Source organism: Bufo gargarizans, chromosome 6 (assembly GCF_014858855.1).
Source record: "Bufo gargarizans isolate SCDJY-AF-19 chromosome 6, ASM1485885v1, whole genome shotgun sequence".
NCBI lineage: Eukaryota > Metazoa > Chordata > Amphibia > Anura > Bufonidae > Bufo > Bufo gargarizans.
Window position 1 is genome coordinate 33,054,301 of NC_058085.1, and position 19,815 is coordinate 33,074,115.

Consider the following 19,815-nt stretch of genomic DNA (forward strand, 5'->3'; position numbering starts at 1 on the left):
CAGTATAATTCAGTAGATAACGATGAGGTAGAGACATACTGCAATATAAATCAGCATAATTCAGGAGATACAGTTCATGCAGAGACACACAGCATTATAAATCAGTATATTCAGTAGATACAGATCAGGCAGAGACACACAGCATTATAAATCAGTATATTCAGTAGATACAGGTCAGGCAGAGACACACTGCATTATAAATCAGTATAATTCAGTAGATACCGGTCAGGCAGAGACACACTGCATTATAAATCAGTTTCATTCAGTAGATATGGGTCAGGCAGAGACACACAGCATTATAGATCAGTATAATTCAGTAGATATGGATCAGGCAGAGACACACAGCATTATAGATCAGTATAATTCAATAGATACCGGTCAGGCAGAGACACACAGCATTATAAATCAGTATAATTCAGTAGATACAGGTCAGGCAGAGACACACAGCATTATAGATCAGTATAATGCCATGCTCTTCTGTGAAACGAGAAGTTTCCATAACAGAGGATCACGCTCACACACGGAGAGTGATGTCTGGACAGGACACGCTCATCTGAAACAGGCCTTAAGGTCCCTGCCTAGGCTGTGTGCAATGGGGCGGCCTCCTCACGGTCAGGGCAGTCAGCTGCACATGGTATAGACCCATTAATTCTTGGCTCCAAATTTTTTCCAACATTCCTCTTCACCACCGCTCAGTCCTCTGGCCACAGTCTGTGACTAACTGTCACCATCTCTGGATCACTAGGCCGCGCTCCTGCTGCCGACAAAGATAACAAAGCGTCGGGTGAGCTGCGGGGGGTATTAGGGTCAGTTTGTGCCTGGAGCTCACACTCAGACAGCACTGCGCTCCCAAGCGCATAATAATGACCTGGATATAACATACACATCTAATCCGTGTATATCACACAGAGACAGCTCTGCTATGTACACTCTGTAACTACACACCTATTATAGCAGAGTGTGGTCATGTGACCCCTTGACTTGTCCTACACTTGGTCACATGGTCATGACATCATCACAGGTCCTTTACCTCCCCCAGCAGCGCAGCCTGGAGCCTGACTCCTCCCACACATGGTCACATGGTCATGACATCATTACAGGTCCTTTACCTCCATCAGCAGCACAGCCTGACTCCTCCCACACATGATCACGACATTATCACAGGTCCTTTACCTCCTCCAGCAGCACAGTCTGGAGCCTGACTCCTCCCACATATGGTCACACGGTCATGACATCATGAAAGGTCCTTTAGCCCACTAGTCTCCCCCATAGATGTAGTGTCCAGCGGTGCAGGAGGAGGTATGTGTCCAGTCACTGTCATTGTCTGTCAGGTAATGATTGTATAACATGTCCCTGAAGACTCCTCCGTCAGTAAGGACAGAATCCGCCTTCTGAGGACTGGAGGAAGTTTGTCCTGGACGGTGACCCGTAGTTTCTAGCTACAGCTACTGGGGGGCACTAATGGGGGCATTATTCGTATTTGGGGCACCAGGGCCATCTTTAATATTGCTTGGACCCTGGGCAAAAAATGTACTTGGGCCCCCTGGATCCCGCCTTCCCACACCTTAGCAGGCAATCACGCCCTCCACCACAACACACACACAAAAAATCCACACATCTGGTAGAGTCCAGTGAATGACTGTAAATACTTCCAGTTCTGAAGACTCCAGCTGCTCAGGATCAGTGCACTGGGCTGGAAGTGGGCACCGCTCTGCAGGAAGGAGACCGGGGCTCGGCTCACCCTAGTGTTACAGTGCACCTCAGCACCCCACAGTATGCAGTATAGCACCCTATAGTATACAGCACCACACAGTATGCAGTATAGCACCCCACACTATACAGTACCCCACAGTATATAGTAGAGCAGTATAGCATCTCACAGTATACAGTAGAGCAGTATAGCACTTCACCGTGTACAGCACCCCAAACTATATAGTACAGCAGTATAGCACTCCACACTATACAGTCCCCCACACTATACAGCCCCCCCACACACTATACAGGCCCCCCCACACTATTCACCCCCACACAGTATACAGGCCCCCACACAATATGCAGCCCCCCTCCCTACACTATACAGCCCCCCATACAGTATACAGCCCCCCCCACAGTTTACAGCCCCCCTCCCACAGTATACAGACCCCCCACAGTATACAGCCCCCTCACACAGTATACAGCACCCCACTATACAGTAGTTTACAGTATATTAGCATAACAGCCCCTGTCACCTTGTAATCTTCACACAAAAAAAAAAGCTCCACAGTTAAGGCAAACTTCTCTTGCAACACTTCTGGTAGGACCTGTGATGACCTTATAGCCATGTGACCAGTAATACTGCTAGGTTACTGGTCACATGGTGATGCTGTCATCTAAGGTCCTAGATCACAGCTCTAACACAGTACGATGCCTGGACTCAGTGCCGGCAGGCATGGCAGCACCCCCTGTGTAGCTGACAGCCTGACACCCGGGGCAGTGGCTAGCAGGGCTCAAGAGGCAGCTGCCCCTTTTGCCCCTTGGTAAAGATGGCCCTGTGGGGCACTAATGGGGGCATTATTCTTACTGGGCGGCACTAATGGGGACATTACCCTTACTGGGGGGCACTAATGGGGACATTACTCTTACTGGGGGGCACTAATGGGGACATCACTCTTACCGGGGGGCACTAATGGGGACATTACTCTTACGGGGTGGCACTAATGGAGACATTACTCTTACCGAGGGGCACTAATGGCGACATTAATATTATTGGGAACGACTTAACACTCCATGTTAAGCCATGCCCCCACAACAACACCCCCTTTGGGATGTGGCTAAACTTGGCCGGTATTTTTTTTGTTGGGAAAGGTGGCAACCCTAGTCCCGCTGTCTGCTCTCATGACCGTCCTCACATGGGCACAACTTCTATATAAGACACCGGCCATCTTCATGTAAAATACGATCTCACTATGGCAGAGCAGATGTTCCAAGGCGGTGATTGTGACCCAGACAGCGGGAGGATTGTAAAAGTGTTTACATGCAGCAATCAGTGGTGACAGCAGCACATGGTGCTCGCGATCTAGTGTCAGACAAGTCCTCGCATCCCTGCAGCGTACACCGCCTACACCTAGAGCTGATGTTTCCAGAGCTATAAGGACACAATGAGGACTGAATAAAATACAGCTAAGCTCCTCTTATTATTTTGATATTATTCCTGCTACTTGTCAGTGCCTGTCACATGTGCATCCATATAGGACTGTATGTAGGGGGGCTGAAGGGAGGGGGGATGTCAATTAGATACGTAATGGTTTCCTTTCATTAATAGCAACCTGTTAACATTATTTAGGCCTACATATTATATATTGGAATTTCTTGAACTTTTGTACTCTACCTTGGCTGAAAATACTTTTCAAAAATGCTAAGAAGCATATTATATTGTAGTGTGACTTCTGTTGCTCGCAATTTCTGCATTCTATAATATTTTTTTTGTGGAAGAAGTTTCTACAGTTCATAGGCTTATTGCCAGCACCCCAACTGCATACATTCAGCTGCAAACGCTAAGCAATTGCTCATTTTCTTTCCTACAAACCATACTGTGCATTATTAGTGGATGTTACTGTGCTGCAGTAACAACAATCATATACCATTTGAGCGTAAATCCCTTACATTGCATTAAGATTATTGTGTATTGTTACCGCCAGACGCGGACGTTTGTACCAGGTGTCTGCTCTTTAAAACAGCAGGCAGCCGCGGAGCCCGCTGGCTCGTGCATTTTTCAATGCCCCTCCGCCGAGATAAATTTACTGTCAGCGGTCGGGAAAAGGTTAACTTCCAAGCCTTTACACTGAGATTAGGCCACCAAGTGGGAAGAATCTGATTAGGCAGAGTGACCAGAATTTTAGCGATTTGTGACAAATTAATTCAGAACGAATCAAATTTCTTGGTGAACTTCGGCGAAACGGCCGAATCTAATTTTTGAAAACTCATCTCTATTCTTTATGCTTTTTTTATTTTATTTTGATCATGTATGTTTTATCTCTAATCATGCTATTGTTTCTTATTTAAACACATTTGTAATATGTTTCAATTATGACGTTTCACTTCCGTATTTATTCTCCTGTTGGTCCTTTTTGCTTTTAAATTTTAAGCACTGATAGGCCGAAAAATGTAGGTTGGTCGGAGTCTGATTTTATGGAATATTTTATGTCAGTTCAATAAAGCTTCAACATTTTAGACGATTTTTCCCCTTTTTTGTTTTTTCGTACCACATTATTATCAGGGACAGCAAGGATGAGATTGTGGACTGGATGGCTCACTCCTCTTCTCAGTCACAGCAGGATGACATGGAGGTCACCTCTGAGTCTGACACCGTTGTTCTGGTTCTGATCAATGGTCAGGTAGGTTGATACACTACTCCAAATTAGATAGATAGATGTACGGCGAGAGAAATAACACTGACACTCTAAGGTCAAAGCATAACTCTAATTTATTAGGTGGGGGCTTCACATTATACACTCTCCATATTAGTGGGAGGAGTGGGCTTACATGATTGGTCTTTTAGCAAGAAGGAATGTAATCAGGAAATAAGTTTAAGGCATCAGTCTGATATGATGGAGGAATTCCTGACAGTTTCAAGTTTTTGATGCAAATAGTTTCACACTCATAGAATGTATACTGGGGGTTGTCTCTCGGACAGACACCATTTTGTAAGCGACAACCAAGTGTCTATTATATTCCATAACAGTCCCCCCTTGGATTCTTGATTGTAGAACTGTCCCTGCCTAGTGAACCCTTGGGAATACCGTTTGCAATCCTCTTCACCCACAGTGGCGACAACCTCCCCTTTTTGGATAGACTCCCGGTTAATCGAACTTATGATAGGGAAAGATGAATCCCAGGGTACTATCTCGGTACGACATCGTAATTGGTGGGGGAACTTGTGTTGAATTCTTTGGTTTCTATTTCTTCTTCACCAAATAGCAGCATGATGGGCTGTTCAGTAGTTGAAGTCACAATTTTTTCACATATTTTTCAGACACGGTACAATGCAAAATAACACTACTAACATTAAAGGGAACCTGTCACCGGGATTTTGTGTATAGGCTGAGGACAGGACTCCTATCAGGTTAATTTGCATATGTATCAAATCATTTTTTTTCTTACACAATAAAAGCACACAGAGCTATGGGGACTGGGTATTGCGGATGTGCTAGCGGCGATCTAGCAACCTATGTCCTCAGCTCTATACACAAAATTCATACCTATCTTGGTGAGGAAGGGTTTACAATTTTTGAACCCTCCAAAGTAATCATCCCATGGGTCTGTTATCCCTGAGATCCGTTTTAATTCCTCTAAGAGGTTAGTAAGCTTGATTATTGCTTCAGTTACCTTCCCTTTGGGGCCAGTGTTATCTGGGATGTAGGTGCAGCAAGTTTCCTCAATCATTTTACTAACTCCCCCAGTCTCAGCTAGGATCATATCTAGGGCCATCCTGTTCTGAAAGGCCACAGCAGAAGTAGCCTCTAACTGTTCTGCAATTCCTTTTAGGGCATCACGGGTGTAGTTTACAAATCTTTGCTGATTATAATATATGTAGTTTATCCAGTTGACCTTCTTGTTGATTGTCACTATTGGGAGTAGGGATTCAAACCCAGCTGCCACCTGATCTCTGGCCTTAAACTCATTGGGGAGACCCCCCTTGGGACTCCTATTGCATCTATATACACATGTGGGTCAAAGCTCCCCTGTGGGGAGGCCTCCCTTTTTGACCTCCCTAAATAGGTTTTTTGAGTATACCCTCTAACTGTGGGGCATCTTCTAGTATGTGAAAGGGGCATTATGGCTTTCGCTAGGGCGCATTCACCAGATCAATTGCCTTCTAACCTAATTTTTATTTTTCCGTCTCCACAGATCCAATAGATGTCCCCCAAAGATACCCTCTGATTCTGTGTTTCAGTGGACAGGATGCTGTAGGATAAGCAGTACCCCTCTGTGAATTTGCCCAAGAATCTCTGACTGCCAGGGCTGAAGTAACAGGTGTAGTTGCCAGGGTATATGGTTATACCTTCACCTGGTTTGGGGGTTTTTACTACCAGGGGGTATTTTCTCTTCCACTTTTCACAGGCAGAGTCATTCATGCTAGTGTTGGTGTATAGTGTTGGTGCTTAGCCTGAGGAAGCAGCTTTCAGTCCCAGGAGGCTATTAGGGAATAGAGAGTTCTGGGTAGGCATACTCTCTTTCCCTGTGTCCAGAGTCCAGATTCTTCTTCGAGGGCTGACTCTTTTAACCAGGTTTCCTTTTCCCTGGGAGCGGCCTGTTTCTGCATTTGTTTCAGTAGGTCCTATGTGACTTCCTCTTGCTCCAGATCTTCTTGTACTGTCAGGATCTGTTCTGTCTGGGCTCCTTCCTCTTCCATTGCTGCTCTCTTCGCTGTTTGATCAGCTAGGGTATTTCCTCTGGCCTCAGGAGTGTCAGTTCGTGTATGGGCCTTTACCTTGATCACTGCCACTTGAGTGGGCAGAAGTACTGCTACCATTAGGGCCGCTACTGCTGAGGCATTTTTGATTGGGGTTCCTGCAGCTGTGATGTAATCCCGTGCCTTCCATATTAGTCCAAAGTCATGAACCACTCCAAAGGCATATCTGGAATCCGTGTAGACATTTACAGTGAAATCTTTTGCCATGAGGCAGGCTTCAGTGAGGGCAATAGGTTCAGCCTCCTGTGCTGACTGGTCTGGGCACAATTGTTTTGCACACAGCACTTCATGCTCACTAGTGACTGCCATGCCTGTATGGAATTTCCCTTGGTCATCGGCGTACCTTGAGCCGTCCACAAAGAGAATCCAATGAGGGTTTGTCAGAGGAGTGTCTTGGACCGATGCTGGTGTCCCTACTTCAGCTTCTATCATTGTGATGCAATCATGATCCTGTTCCTGGTAAAGAGAGTCAGTTGAGGGTCATAGTTCTTCTTCCTGAAGATCTTCTTCAGCATGCAGATCAATAAAATCTTCAAAAGCTTCTCCTGAATCTCTAGTATACTTCCCCCTTGGAAGAGGAAGGAGTGCAGCAGGGTTAAGGATGTGACATTTCTTAATGATGACATTATCTGGCAGAAGCAGACTACACTGCACCCAGAGGTGGTGTTGTGCAGTGAGGTGTTTGGTTTGTGTCTGCTGGAGGATGGCAGAGATGTCATGCAGAGCCAAAATTGTAAGGGGGTGCCCAAGCACAACATCAGATGTGATGTCCAGAAGAGGGCTGGCAGCATGGACAGCTCTGACACATGAAGGGGCAGCTCTGGCTACAGGGTCAAGGTGCTTAGAGTAGTAGCCCAGCGGTCTGTTGCTTCCACCATGAGTTTGGGTAAAAACTGCAGTAGCGTGACCTTGACGTTCCATGGCATGCAGCCTAAACGGAAGGCTGTAGTTAGAAATCCCAAGGGACGGAGCGGTTGCAATTGCTGTCTTCAACTGGTCAAAGGACTCATTAGCCTCCCTTGTTAACTGGAATGGAGAGGTTGCATTCCGAGGAATACAGTCATATAGGGGCTGCATCAGCGTTCCTCCTGCTGTTGATTACTGGTGTGAGATGGATCAGCATTTATACTGCCACGAAGATGAGGTTCAGGCAGAGCTGGGGCTACCCCATATCACAGTCTGATAAAAAAAAATGGCGGAGACAGTGAAGACTATGATGATGATTATGTGTTGGAAAGGAGCTGGGAGTCAGATTGGAGTGATGAAGAGGACACATCAGATAAGGATGGTGGTGGCCACAGCGGCAAAGAGCAACGTACAACCAAAACCTCTGAAAGAACTGGCAGTCACAGATCTGCTTGTATTGTGGTCAGCTCAGGAACTGGTGATACTGTTGATTTTGTGTGCCAGACTTGTGTCAAGCTCGGTTCCCACTAGCTCTGTGCAAGTATCTCCTGTATGGCGCCTTACCTCTACAAAGCCGGTACAAATAACCATAGGTCTGCAGGATTTGTGTTTGTGGCAGCCAACCTGAGTAGTAAAGTGTCCTTGTCATGGTCTTCAAAGGTCACTGGTTCTCCCACTCAGACTCCTCCTCCTACGCACTGTCAATAATCGATGATGAAATATGTGGCCAGAAAACAACTCTACACACTCAGCAATCCAGTTGTGAGGAAGCTGAATTCTCACCTGGACCAGTTGCTGGCAGAGCAGCTTTTGCTATACCACTTAGTTGTGGTAAATATGATGCAGTTCTGAACTAGTTTTCAACAGTGACAATTTTTTTTTCTAAATTTTATATAGGTCTTGTATACCGTTAATGTATTAACCTAAATTTACAATCAACAAAGTTAAATGTATCACAAAGAAAAAAATCTCAGAATAACGTTAACTTTAAGCATTGGTAATAATTATTATGAATAAACCTGACTATCATTAAAGGGTTAATATTTTTTCCCATATTATCTCCACTAATTGGATTTTATATGGGATTTTATAGGATTTTCCATCGTCTCATCTTCTCTCCATTCAGGTTCATACAATATAGGATCCACTCTATATAAGATCCTTCTCCTCATTGACCGGTCAAAGATGGATAGGGACAAGATGGCGGAGAGTATAATAAATCTCACCCTGGAGATCCTCTTCTGGCTTACTGGAGAGGTGAGAGATTCTGATGATGTCACATTACATCATATTATCAATGTTATTAACAGATAGACATGACTGGAGAGGTGAGGGACTCTGGAGATGTATGGAGTGATATTTATTACTGTGTCTCTCCATAACCAGGACTACACAGTAGTGAAGAAGACCTCTAGTGGGCTGCTGTCAGGCCCCTGTCTCTGAAGGATGGGGAAGAACCCTGAGCCCAATCATGGGGCCTCCACCTAACCCCCTGATACATGAGCAAATCAATATAGAGAAGATTCTAGAACTCACCAACAAGATGATTGAGCTGCTGACTGGAAAGGTGACAGTGCTGGGACATTATACAGGAACGCTATGAAGGGATCTGGGTGATGACTGTATCATTGTGTTGTCAGGTTCCTATAAGGTGTCAGGATGTCACCGTCTATTTCTCCATGGAGGAGTGGGAGTATTTAGAAGAACACAAAGATCTGTACAAGGACGTAATGATGGAGGATCACTGGCCTCTCACATCACCAGGTAATAGACATGACTAAATACACACGTCCTCTCATTATCTATATGTAAGGAATGAATTCAGTTACTGGATGTGTTTCCTACAGTTAACGAAGAGAGGAGAACACCGGAGAGATGTCCCAGTCCTCTTCTTTCTGAGGATGGTTCAGAAGAACATCACAATGTCCCACAGGATGATAAGGTAGATGGAGATAATGTCTTATGAAATGTTTCCTATGATCTGTAGAAGGCTTTGAAGATCTTGTGTTTAGTCTTGTTTTATCCTTGTATAAAGAGGAATGTGGAGATGGCAGGATTACCACTGACCATAGACATTACATGTTGTCTGGATCTTCTCACAGTTTTCTGGCTATTGAGACTGTTGGTTGGAATAAGGTACCAACAGGTTGGATTTGCACAGTAGACCTGCAGATATTTGGTTCAGATAAGTCCTGTTCTCTGGTCATTTTGGTCATCATTCTAGTTACTGATCTTCTCCGGTCATATAAAACCTTCCACACAACTTCTCCAACCTTCTGATGACTTCTACAATATTTGTTTCACAGATTGTGAATCCAGGCGAACATCTGAACAATATTCATCCTACAGAGACATATGTGAGGGGTGATGAGCAGAATATAGAGGACATTCCTACAGATAACCGCACAGGTGAGTAGTAAAAACAATAAATAAAACTAAAAAAACTCAGATTTGAAGTATTTTTTTTTTTTGATTTGCAGATATAATGTATTTAGTTGATATATAAAAGTATGTCCATTCATCCGTGTTTCTGGGCTGAAATTGCAGTCTGATACAACCAGTTTTGGGGTGTGTGTTGTAACAGCGGCTGCTGTGGACCAATGTTCCCCTGCTTACCACCGCAGTCCTTGGCGCTGTGTTCAGCAGTGATCTGCTACCAGTGCTTCCCCGTTCACCGCTGCAGTCCTGGGCTTTGTCCTTGTAGGTACTGTATGTTCTGGGATCCACTCAACAGTTTCCTTTTGGCCCTGGCCACAGCATGCTTGCTGCTTGTTCCCTGCATCACTTCCGTAAGGGCTGGCACGTGTCACTTCCTGTGCTTTATGGGTTAGATCATGTCACCTCGCTGATAAATTCTTGCCCTCCTGAATATATATATAAGTGGCTTAGCCCCCTTCCTAGATGCCTGAGCGTCAAGGGCCTAGTGTTCTGCAAAGGATGCTGATATCTCTGCTTGTGTTCCTGTTTACCTGACCCGTGCACCTGCTTGATCCCTGCCTGCTTGACTTGACTCTACTGTTGCCGAACCAGATTGCCTGACCTGTTCCGCCTGCCCTGACCTGTTGCTTGTTTGACTTCACCTCTGCCTCATTCTTTGGTCCTGCACTGTTGCTCCTGGTTACGACTCGGCTTGCTGATTAAATCTGTACCTTTTTAGTACCTTGTTCAGGTACTTTCTGGTCTGTCTGGACCAGCTGCCTCATGTGCCAATCCTCCTCAAGAGTTAGCGACATGGTGTTCCACTCGGGAAAGTTTATTCCCACCATCAGGGGTACTGTGAAGAATGAGGGGTTCACTTAGACAACACCCTTAGAGGAGGTAGGACACAAGGGACAGTGGGTTCACATTGCTGGTTCGTGACCATATATATTTTAAATATAAGTACGTCCATTCATCCTTGCTTCTGGCGTGAGTTTGCCGTCTGATACAACCAGTTTTGGGGTGTGTTTATTTCATATATAAAAGTACATCCATTCATTCTTGCTTTTGGGGTGAATTTGTGGCTGATACAAACAGTTTTGGGATGCTTATTTCATTTATAAAAAAACTTCCATTCATCCTTGCTTCTGGGGTGAAATTGCAGTCTGATAGTATTGCTCTTTTATCCTTGCAGCTTTTTAATTTACAGTATGTCGGAAAGACATGTGACAGGCCCTTCTAAGGGAATGAGCAGTGGCCAAAATGTTTCTGGGGCAGGCAGAAGTAGCAGCAGAAGAAGGGGGGTGTTAGCAGCAGTCGCAGCGACAGGCTTGAGTTGCCAGTGTCATTTAGCTGTCGTGTCTTGGCCAGCAACCCAGCAGTCCAATGGTTGATTCGGTCTTCTACTTCGTTGCAAGTGACAACAGACAACCACAGTCAGGAGTCGGTGGGTTCCTCTGACACAACCCTTATTTTGCATGCCCTGGGAACAAGCTCTATGCTGCACCTGTTCTCAACCTACCTATGTCATTTTCTGTTTCCTCTGCTCTAGAAGTACTATATGACGTTGGCCTGGCTCCACTTTTCAGCGAGGACTAGATTCTAGAGAACAGTCAGTAGCTACTGCCCAGCCAAGAACTGGAGGAGAGCTCTGCTTCTTTCTCCGGTAGGCGGGCAAGTAACAACGATGACTCATGTGGGAGCTGGTGTTACGAGCGGACAGGCACATGGCCCTGTGACTGGTGAGGATGACATCAGTGATGTGCAGACAGTAGTGAACAATGATGTGGCCGATCGGGAGCAGTGTGAAGAGGTGGCTTCATCATCAGATGATGGTGGCAGCTTACGCGTGAGGCAGCGGCTGAGCCAGCAGGGTGGTAGTGTCGCCATAAGACAGCAGGGTGGCAGCAATGGGAGGTTGGAAGCCAAACGTGCTTGGGGTAGACAGCCCGCTACGCAGGAGCCTACCTGCATCACCCAGTGGCCCGCACCCATTCTCCAGCAGTCAGGGCTCCACCACCTTAGCAAAGGGAGCTGTTTTTCCTTCCCATCATCTACTGGTCCTGATGGTCCTGCTCCTCCTACTCGTCGTCACTCATTTCATCAGCAATCTATCACAGAGGCGATTCCAAAAAGACAACAGTATGTGTGCACTCATCCAACGGCGCAGAAGCTAAACATGCTTCTGGCCAAGTTGCTGGTACTGCAGTCCCTCCCTTTCCATGTGGCGGACTCTGCACCTTTCAGAGAACTGATGGCTTGGCGTGTGCCGAACCAAGGTGGAGAGTCCCAAGCCGTCATTAACTTCTCCAAAAAGGCAGTACCAGCCCTGCACACGTATGTTGAACAGAAGGTGGGCTGGTCCTTGAGCCTGTCAGTGTCTGTTAAAGTTCATGGCAGCGCCGACGTGTGGAGCTGTAACTACGGTCAAGGACAATATATTTCCTTCACAGCCCACTGGGTAAATGTGGTTCCTGCCCAGCCACACCAGCTACTTGGCCAGGTGATGGCACTGCTGCATCCATAGTCTAAAGCTGTGGATCCTGCACCAATGTCCTCCACTGTCTCCTCATCCTCCACCTTGTCCACAGCCTCCACTGCAGGCACAATGCGGAGTGCTCCTCCAGCATACCAAATGTGCAGGGTACGGCGGTGTCACACTCTTCTGCACCTAGTTTGCCTAAGAGAACGGAGTCACACTTGAGGAACTGCTCCGCGTCCTTCAAGAGTAAATTGAATCCTGGGTCTCTCCTTGCCAAATTAAAATCGATACCATAGTCTCTGACAACAGGAAGATCATTGTATCGGAGCTGCATCAAGGAGGGCTGAGCCATGTGCCCTACATGGTGCACGTCTTTAATCTGGTTGTAAAGCGGTTCCTAAAGTCTTCCACTCATCTGCAAAACATACTGAAAATGGCCAGGAAACTCCATGCATTTCAGCTACTCGTACACTGCAAAGCACACCCCTCTTGAACTGCAAAGGCAGAATAGCGTTCCCCAGCATTTGCTAATATGCAATGTTTGCACCTGTTGCAACTACACCCTCCACATGTTGTACCGACTATATGAGCAGAGGAACGCCATAAACGATATCTTGATGATGCAGGCAGACAAGAGCACTCCCCTGTGTAACTTTGACATTAGCCAGTGTCAGTTCAAGCATGACACCTGCCGTTTGCTCAGGCTTTTTGAGGAAGCCACTTTAGTTGTCAGTCGTCAGGACTACGGGATGAACAACGTCATTCCACTGCTTCATGTCCTGGAACAGATGCTGCTATATCTGGCTGGTGAGGGGACAGGAGACGCGGTGCCTACATCTCACAGACAACTGAGCCCCGTGGGGGCTGAACTGGAGGAGGAGAAGGACATTTACGCACAAGCAATGTATACAGAACTGAATGGTTTTTCTGTACAAGTTACAGGAGAGAAGGAGGAGGTAGAGGGACGATGAGAAAGATCAGACAAATGACCCTGACACACCGTGGAAGTATGCAGTGGAGGCAGGGAGTCCCTCTGATTTCCTTGCGCAAATGGCCCAATGCATGCTCAGTTGCTTGCATAGTGACAGCCGAATTGGGGTTGTTCTTGTGACGGATGAAAAGAAGGGCAAAATAAACACTGACATCAACACAAACTTGCTACTGGCCCCCTCTTAACTCTGTCATGGGGGCACTACTTGTATCAGCATGTAACACAACGTGTTCTGTAGAAATCTATGTGGAATCAGCTGATGACTGTGTAAAAGAAGTGCGCTCTTTCACTTTACAGTAGAATCTTGGGCCACTGCATGGTTCTTCATACCTGGCTCTAACATTGACCGGTAAGGCTGAGTTCACATTTGAGTTATGTGGTCAGCTTTGGCCACGTAACTGAACAAGTAAGTGATGTGTGAAGTGATTCTAAGAGTGACAACTGTCAACTCCCTGTCATACTGACTCACAGCATCGTTTCACTACTACAGCAGACTCCCTAGGCATGTTTCTACAATGCAGAGTGTTCTACACCACTATACAGGCTCTCAGCCGCCAGGAAATACCTCTTTTTTTAACATGCTACGTCACAAATAATTTTGGATCTAAACAAATCTTTTTGGGAAATTCGGCAAACGTCCGAATCAAATTTTTGAGAAATTCGCTGATCTCTAATTGTAATGTATCCTGTTCATTTGCATTATTATTACGCTAAAGCTCCACTGCACTGTGGAACGGGTTAGTGCACAGTCAGCTAATACTGAAAGACTTTATGACTTTCCGCCTATGCAAAGTTTTGGAGGGTAAAAAACAGGCACACCGAACTTGTCTGGTTCAGCTCTGTTTTTTATTTTTGAAGACTTGTTTATGTCTAGAAAATCTGCTTAGTCATTTCCATATACATACTATAGTCTATGACAGACTAATATTAGAACATTGTTTTCGTTTAAGCTGTGCTTCTCCACTCCACCCCTCCCGCTATAAGGTTCTAGTTCACTGTGTAAAAGGGAGCAGTCAGTCCCTAGTTGTCTGCAGATAGGGAAAACTGCTTAATAGGAGAGACTATGCACAACTGCATAAGTGACCAGAAGAAGGCACTGAGAGGGGGATACTCTGCCACAGATTCTGGGTCACCAGCCCTGTGACCAGGGAGCCATCCGAACAACTGAGCCACAGACCCTTCAAGAGAGGGACAGCTAGCTCAGGCTTTTCCTCAGCACAAACCTTCTGTCAGGAGCTTTGCCTGTATTGTTTTGCACTTGGGTTCCTCCAGTAAAGAAGCAAACTGGTTTACTGCAGATGCTCTAAATAACATCATGTTCATACGATACTTGTTCATACGATACTGCTTAGTGCCAGGAATGGCACTGCGGATATATGATCCCTTTAATGCCACACTTGGCATCAAATTGAGACTAAAGATATCTTACTGCCTCACGTGGTCCACGCTGTTTCCTTTAGTATAGTATGGAGCTGCATTGATATTCCTGCCAGAATTATAGACTCTCAGTGTCATCTTAAGGGAATACCATATTACCAGCACGGTACTTTGGATAGAGGTGGTAACCTTGTGGTGTGTGCCACTCCTCCTATCCTGATTCACCAATGTGTGGGCTTGTCCTATTTAGGGGGAGGAGCCACCACCTGTGATATGTCACAGGGGACTCCAGTTTAAATAGGCACAGCTATGCAGTTGAGGGACGATGATTGCAGATCATGAACCACACCGTTCTCAACTGGATTAGCTGACAGAGGGAACCTGCCCCTCAATGGTGGTGAAGCTTCCTCCTATATGAATGCTCACATTTAGCACCTGCATTCATGGCAATACTAGAGCCGGCTGCTATGCTGCCAATCCACACCACTAGTGGTTGGCGTCCTCACCTGCTGTTACTTAAATCACTGCTATCACTCTGTGTTTGCTCCTAATGACCCACATTAGTGGAGAAACGCAATGCGCATGTACAGTCAGGGCTAGTCAGTAGCAGGACAGGAATAGCAGAACTTTTTGAGCAAGTTAATATTTAGCCAATGATCTTATGTGTATGACTGACACTGATAAGTGGATGAGGACTGATTTAAATGAATGGGGATTGTTACCTGAGACTGAGTATCTGTGCGGGTGCTAGGTAACCACATCAAGAGCACAAACAAGACTCCACCTTTGGGGGCTGCGGAGCAAATTGGCTACACTGTGAGCACAATAAGACTCTCTTTTATGTAACAGCAGCTGCTGTGCGCTGCTGTTCCACTGCTTACGGCCGCAGTCGCCGTGTTCAGCAGTGATCTGCCAGTACTTCCTATTTACCGCTGCAGTCCTGGGCACTGTCTGTGTAGGTACTGTTGTTCTGGGATCCGCTCCACAATTTATTTTCAGCCCTGGCCACAGCATGCTTGCGTCTTGTTCCCTGCAGCACTTCCTTAAGGGCCGGTGCTCATCACTTCCTGTGCTTTATGGGTTAGATCATGTGACCTTGCTGACCAATCCTAGCCCTCCTGCACATATATGAGGCTCAGCCCCCTTCCCAGATGCCTCGGCGTCAAGGTCCTTGTGTCCTGCTAGGTTGCTGTTATCTCTGCTTGTGTTCCTGTGTACCTGACGTATGCTTGTGTTTCTGGACTCCGCTACCTGTTTGATTCCTATCTGCTTTTTTGCCTGACCTGTGCCACATGCCCTGACCTATTGCCTGTTTGACTTCGCCTCTGTCTCATCCTTCGGTCCTGCACTGTTGCTCCTGGTTACGACTCAGCCTGCTGACTATTTCTATGCGTGATCTTGACTAGCCAAAGGAGTGGGGGTTGCACAGTAGTTGGGAGTTGCAAATAAGTTACTGGGGGAGAGGGCCCCATTCTAAAATATGCTGTGGGCCCCAGTCATTTTTAGTTACGCCACTGGTCAGGTTCTTTGCTAAATTACGCACACATACCGATGTGCAAATTACCACAAAAATACCCATCCACATATACTTACCTAACTGACATTCATCATCACTTATACAGTCCTCCTTCCATTTTACTCTAACATGGCACTCAGCACCGGCTGTAGGTGCACCCATAATTGTGCTATTAAATAAAGCAGTGGGAGCCTGTGCTGGAATAAATTCTGTTAGGGGGAAAGAGGCAGCACTAATTTGTTAAGACATACATCTCAACTCCCTCAGGAATACATTCACCTTGAAGGAACGTGCTGCCATTCCTGCCTGCATCCTGCCTAGTACACCCGGTCCACCGGGTCAGAATTCCTTTCCCATATTTTATTGTAGATAAACAAATAAAGCATTGTGTTTTCCATAGTTTAGATTTCATGAGGCAGTAACGTAAAATGTAATTAAAATGCAAACCACAAATACTCATTTCTCCCAGTGATCTCCTAGTTTACTGCAGACCCTGACTCTCCAGACTTATTTCCCATTGGGGTGCACCATGCTTTACCGTCCATTACAGAGAGCATCAACATATGGTAACATTTGGACAGTGTTCAGAGGACACAGATTAGCGTTGGGGCCATCACATACCCGACCACTACAGATTTACCTGCTGGACAACTATGTGCAGTTCCTATTTGAATTCAACTATAGAGGCAAAGCCAAATCCATATCTTTTTTAATCTGTAAAACATTAAAATGTTCCATATGAAAGCAAAAGATGACAAAAACTGACACAATAAATCCAATCACCTGAAAAATAAATGTTAAAACAGCCAGAACAGTGCAATACTCTACTAAGGGTATGTTCACATCTGTGTTGGAGGCTCTGTTTGTAGCCTGTGTCACGGATTTCATCATATACAGTGAAGAGAAAAGTCCTTCATGCAGCGCTCCTGCTCCGTTCTTCAGATTGTCTGCCTGGTACCCATTGTACTTCGCTTGACTCTGATCCCTGGCTACATTTCTAACTATGTTCCTATCTTATCCTCTAGCCTGTTTCATACCAACCATTCTCCTTATGATGGCCCTTGCCTCCATTCCTGACTAGACTACCAAAACATGAGCACTACTGTCACCAACCCATGATTTATCAAGGAATGCAACCTGGCAATCTTCCTGGAGCAAAGCCCATACAACTGTGTGTGAGTTGAGGGTGAAGATCAGGGGATTCCTTAGAATACACACCACTGTCTAAGCCACACCAAATTTATTATGGCTTGGAGAATCTACAGGTTCCAAAAAATGCACAATTAGAAAACACTCAGAATAGTTATTTTCTAATATACCTTCTGAGCACAATGGGTAACACTATAAGACATTCCACAGTGTTCTTCAGAAGGCTGGGGTTGTCACCTGTTCATTGAGCAGAACTCAGAGGATTGTAATGGCAGAGCCAACATCAGAGCTTGCTGAACAATTACAAAGTTCACTACTGAATGTTATATCCAGGGTGCCTTTCAATAAAGATATCAGGTTATCCTGGCCCAACAGGTTTATAAAAAATTATAATGTAAATCTACTCCAGCTCATAGCTATGACTTCATTGTACATGACTATACTACTTCTCTCCTTTGTGCTAAAGTGCATGTATATCTGTAAAGAATAAATCAAGGCAACTGGACGTACTGTAGATTTCTTGAAAACGTTTCACTCGTTCTTTCAACAAGCTTTCTCAATTCTGAGTGACTGTACAAAAATTCTGGGAATAAATATGTAACTGAATCAACATCTGGTAATTATACCCAGCATTGGGTGAAAGGTGTTAATTCCATTATCCTAATTGGAGTCAGTAGGTGATGAAGCTCGTTCGAAGAACGAGTGAAACGTTTTCAAGAAATCTACAGTACGTCCAGTTGCCTTGATTTATTCTTTACAGATATACCATGACCTGGATAAATGAGAACCTTCACAGACCTAAAGTTCATGTGGCTGCAAGGGAGTGTGTGAGACAGATACCACCTAATAGCAGAGACCAACAGGTCCCTTTGTACTGACCATTTCACTAAAAAGGACCGGTGATAGACACACAGAAAACATTAACTTATGAAGATGCTGGCATCAAGACAGAAGTGGAAAACTACAAGAGAACAGATTGAAGGTCTAACATCATGATCTACTGGTCCTTGCCCTGAGGTCTACTGTTAGATCTGGTGTGATCTGTTATACAAACCACTGTCTTAGTCATTCAAGAATAGAATTTTACCATGTTCGATGTCCTTTGTATGAAAATCTAATAAATATAGAAATGTTACAAACTATCAATATATTTTTAATCTTTTATCAGGCTCATTAACCCCTTAAGGACCAGGCTCATTTTCACCTTAAGGACCAGGCCATTTTTTGCAAATCTGACCAGTGTCACTTTAAGTGCTCATAACTTTAAAACGCTTCGACTTACCCAGGCCGTTCTGAGATTGTTTTTTCGTCACATATTGTACTTCATGACACTGCTAAAATTGGGTCAAAAAAGTTAATTTTTTTGCATAAAAAAATACATTTTTTACCAAAAATTTTGAAAAATTAGCAAATTTCAAAGTTTCAGTTTCTCTACTTCTGTAATACATAGTAATACCCCCAAAAATTGTGATGACTTTACATTCCCCATATGTCTACTTCATGTTTGTAGCATTTTGGGAATGATATTTTATTTTTTGGGGATGTTACAAGGCTTAGAAGTTTAGAAGCAAATTTTGAAATTTTTGAGAAATCTTCAAAATCCCACTTTTTATGGACCAGTTCAGGTTTGCAGTCATATTGTGAGGCTTAGATAATAGAAACCTCCCAAAAATGACCCTATTCTAGAAACTACACCCCTCAAGGTATTCAAAACTGTTTTTTCAAACTTCATTAACCCTTTAGGTCTTCCACAAGAGTTGATGGCAGATGGAGAAACAATTTTGAAATTTCTATTTTTTGGAAAATTTTCCAATATAATCAATTTTTTCCAGGAGTAAAACAAGGGTTAACTGCCAAACAACACTCAAAATGGGTTGCCCTGATTCTGTAGTTTGCAGAAACACCCCATATGTGGTTGTAAACTACTGTTTGGCCGAACGGTAGCACATAGAAGGAGGGGAACACCATATGGGTTTTGGAAGGCAGATTTTGCAGGACTGGTTTTGTTTATACCATGTCCCATTTGAAGCCCCCTGTTGCACCCCTAGAATAGAAATTTCAAAAAAGTGACTCCATCTAAGAAAGTACACCCCTCAAGGTATTCAAAACTGGGTTTACAAACTTTGTTAACCCTTTAGGTGTTCCACAAGAGTTAATGGCAGATGGAGAAACAATTTTGAAATTTCTATTTTTTGGAAAATTTTCCAATATAATCAATTTTTTCCAGGAGTAAAACAAGGGTTAACTGCCAAACAACACTCAAAATGGGTTGCCCTGATTCTGTAGTTTGCAAAAACACCCCATATGTGGTCGTAAACTACTGTTTGGCCGAACGGTAGCACATAGAAGGAGGGGAACACCATATGGGTTTTGGAAGGCAGATTTTGCAGGACTGGTTTTGTTTATACCATGTCCCATTTGAAGCCCCCTGTTGCACCCCTAGAATAGAAATTTCAAAAAAGTGACTCCATCTAAGAAAGTACACCCCTCAAGGTATTCAAAACTGGGTTTACAAACTTTGTTAA

At 44.8% G+C, this 19,815-nt stretch overlaps 2 long non-coding RNA genes and 1 pseudogene across 4 annotated transcripts; all 3 read left to right on the top strand.

Annotated features, from left to right (window-relative positions):
• Positions 1-19,815, top strand: part of LOC122941925 — a 158,214-nt pseudogene that overhangs the window by 130,465 nt on the left and 7,934 nt on the right.
• LOC122941697 lies at positions 1,231-9,058 on the top strand. 3 transcript variants are annotated; one of them, XR_006390484.1, is made up of 5 exons: positions 4,313-4,373; positions 5,887-6,012; positions 8,484-8,614; positions 8,744-8,924; positions 8,998-9,058. It is a non-coding gene; the product is annotated as an uncharacterized LOC122941697 (long non-coding RNA). The 3 variants fall into 3 exon arrangements; XR_006390485.1 differs by lacking the exons at positions 4,313-4,373; positions 5,887-6,012 and adding an exon at positions 1,231-1,299; XR_006390486.1 differs by lacking the exon at positions 5,887-6,012.
• On the top strand, positions 9,240-18,358 carry LOC122941714. The gene is made up of 3 exons (XR_006390506.1): positions 9,240-9,299; positions 9,664-9,766; positions 18,051-18,358. It is a non-coding gene; the product is annotated as an uncharacterized LOC122941714 (long non-coding RNA).